Source organism: Belonocnema kinseyi, chromosome 8, assembly GCF_010883055.1.
Source record: "Belonocnema kinseyi isolate 2016_QV_RU_SX_M_011 chromosome 8, B_treatae_v1, whole genome shotgun sequence".
NCBI classification, from domain to species: domain Eukaryota; kingdom Metazoa; phylum Arthropoda; class Insecta; order Hymenoptera; family Cynipidae; genus Belonocnema; species Belonocnema kinseyi.
In genome coordinates this window covers 24054659-24058159 of record NC_046664.1, presented here as the reverse complement: position 1 = coordinate 24058159, position 3501 = coordinate 24054659, and positions in this window count along the sequence as shown.

Below are 3501 nucleotides of genomic sequence, written 5' to 3'. Positions count from 1 at the left end.
AAGAGGGAGCTCTTCTTAATATTTTGACACCAAAATCATGTCGATACACCTTACCGACTGCGAGTAAAGCCATCCACGCTTTAACTTGACAGACTGTACAGATAGAAATATTTTTAAAAACCTGTTTTTTTCTGGATTTAGGGGCTTGAAAACATGGGCATTGTACAAAAACTGGGGCGGTCAAATTTACACAAATCTAATACTTTCTCCAATGAGAATCAAGAAATGAATTAAATTATCATTAATAATTTTTTTATTCGCACGCAGCGGGCAAATTTTTTTTTTACTGTAATGATGTTTTTGACGATTAAAACGCAAATTTTTTTTTCTAGTATTTTATAATGCTGTCTTAATTTAAATTTTCGATTTTTCCAGAAAATTCAGAAAGATATAAAAATCTTATCTGGACTTTTTTTCATTTCCTGCGTTATTTGGCTTAAAATTTTCATTTTTGTGTGTTTCTTTTTGGACTGTTTTTTGAATGGAAACGATACTTTTTGGTTTATAAGGAGAATCTCGTTCGTTGAACTTTCGAACATCGTTAAAAAGGATATAACGCAATAAATTCCACGTTTTCTTCAAGAAAAAATGCACTAATAATCTCAAATTTTAGGTTCATCCAGAATAAATACAGAATAATGTCTTACTTATTTTGTTAAAATTAAAATAATATTTAGAAGAAAATAACAATTGAGATAGAATGTAGATTAAATTACGCACGCTCAGATTTTCGTATAATTAAAAAATGCACCTGAAATTATAGATATATTATAGTATTATATTCACCAATATAATTGTCATAACAGCTAATAATAAGAAGAGAGCAGAAATAATCTTCATCTTTCCGAATTAGTTGAATAACTAATTAATGTATTAACAAACAATGGAATCTCAATGAAACTAAAGAATTATAAAGATTATATGATGAAAAGATTATATGATTAAGAGTTTCTATATTCAATTACGACTTACCTTTTTCTGAAATTGTTGAGAAGAGTGTTTCTAAACTTTGAGGATTTCTGCCTTAAAGTGTAAATGTTTTATTTTCTGTTCTCCAAATTTGAGAAATTTAAATTAGAATAAAGTCTAAATTAAAAATCCTATTTAGCATCTAATAATCGAATTAATGCAAAGTACTCTTTGGAAAAAAACAAGAATCTAACGAGAAAATTTAGACCACAACGAACAAAAAAACAAACAAAAAGACAAAAGACTCATATTGTAATCTGAAAAGAAAAAGTTTTCGGTCAAAAATAAAAAAAGGAAAGAAAAATGAGAAATCAGAAATAAAGAAAGTAAAAGAAAAACAAAATTCATGAAACGCCATCGTTTTGGTCCTCTATCCTGGTATTAAGAAGTCTGTCAGTCTGTCCCGAGTAATTCATCTTACAGATCCTGCAAGTGGTCTTGTAGACAACACCACTGTTTTTAAAATTATCTGAAGGATCTTTACAAAAATTTATCTCTAAATACATTTTGAATGGTACATGAAAAACTGCATGAATTTTGATTTTTTTCAACATAATTTCAGTAGTTTTAGAAATTTGACCAGAAAATGGAAGAACAAAAGTATTAAACAAACTATATTCCTTTAACTCTTTCTGATTATCTGCAAGCAAATTATTATTCTGTTTGTTTTAGATTTGTTGAAATATAATTGCAATATGTGTCTCAATTAACTTTTGTGAATAATGAGTCAGAAAAAGTAAATTTCTAACAATATTTAAATTTCTTGTGTGAAATGAAAAATAGGACAAACCTAGAGCTCTGTCAACTAAGTTTTTGATTACTGCGATTTTGTTTTGAAAAGGATGTGCAGAAAATAATTAAAAATTCTACCATCACTATTCATGCTAAAATTGGAGAAATGACTGAACCTATGGGAGCACCAGACCTCTGTCTATAAAAAGATCCACTAAACTTAAAATAAGTTGAGTTCATAATAAAAACTATCCCTTCGATTAAATCTTTTCGACATAATAGAGTACGAGTTTTTATATTATTCCATCTATTTAAAATTGCCTGTTTAACTAATTCAAGAATTATACTCGGAAACATTGCAATAACATCCAAAAAATCATTACACGGTCATCCGCACCGTTTTTTGAATAATACTTTATGAAATTCCCAGATATTTTTTACATTATATTTAGAAGTTGAGATAGCGTCCTTGATAATCAAATTCAAATTCTGTTCTAAAAATGTTGTGGGAGTATTCATAGTTGAAATAACTATTCTCAAGGGATAGCCATCTTTGCAAATTTTTTTCAAACCATAACATCTTGCATGAACTGTGTCTTTATTGTTAATATCAGTCCATCTTATATCCTTTCCTAGAAGTCTTTTCTTTCTCTAATTGTCAAGAATTCTAATAGTGTCTCTTTTTAATTTTCTTAACTGACTTTCAAGTAATAATTGAAAATTTTCATGATTAGAAAGCAAATTCTTCATATCCCTAACATAATCCGATTTTAGCATACAAACTATTTTTATCAACAAAGTTTGCATCAATTTTTCCTTTTTCTGAATACAATTTTTTTCTGGCAACGTTCCCGTTTGAAGTGAAAAACAATCTTTTTCAATACAAGACTATAACTTCCTTTGAGATTTTTGGTCCGAAAGTAAAAATTATCATTCTCAACGAAAATTCCAGTTCGAAACTAAAAAATGAGATGACCTGGATTTTTCAAGAAGATAATTGTTGAAGGAGGAGAAGACCTTATGTAATGCTCGACCTGTGAGCTCAACTCTGCAATTATAAACAATGGACTTAATTAAATTAAATTTCATCATCGCATATATTTCCTTTTCATAGTTTCTAATCGTGCTGTGCACTTCAAAAATTTAAAAAATTAATGAAATCTAACATTATAATATATTACCTGTTAAGGAGGGCATCGCTTTAAGGCGGATAAAATCATTGTCAAACTTCATTGTTATTATTTCAACATCTCCTAAAGAATCAAGCAAGAAAACCGATATTTCCTCAAAACTAAATTTGCAAACGAAGAATCAATATACTCGTAATAGATCGAATCTATTTCCAATCAGGTAGGTTCTACGCTTGAAGTTGCAGAATCTCTGTGGGCGAAATATTCGCTCCTGCTCTTAAACTAATTTTACTTTCTACACAATACACCTTAATTGTTCGTGCAAAAATGGAAAAATCCGAGAAGCGTGCGGTCAATTAATACTTCTATTAAGAAGGCCTAACACCACTTAAAATTAAAGAAGAAGTGGATTTCACACTAAAAGACTCTAACAAAATGGGACGATGGTCATGAGAGCTAAAGCGTAGGCTTTGGACCCACTCCGTCAGCTTGCGGGTTCGATTCCTGCCTCGCACTCTTGTAGAGCCTCGGCGGCCATGCGATGAACACTAGCCTAGCAAGGGAGTTGTTCATCTCCGGAAAATCGTAGGACCGGTATCTCTGGAGAGAATGTTTTCTAAGTACTTAAAGTTGTTGCTCTTGGTGGTTCGGAACCCACCTTAAACTATAG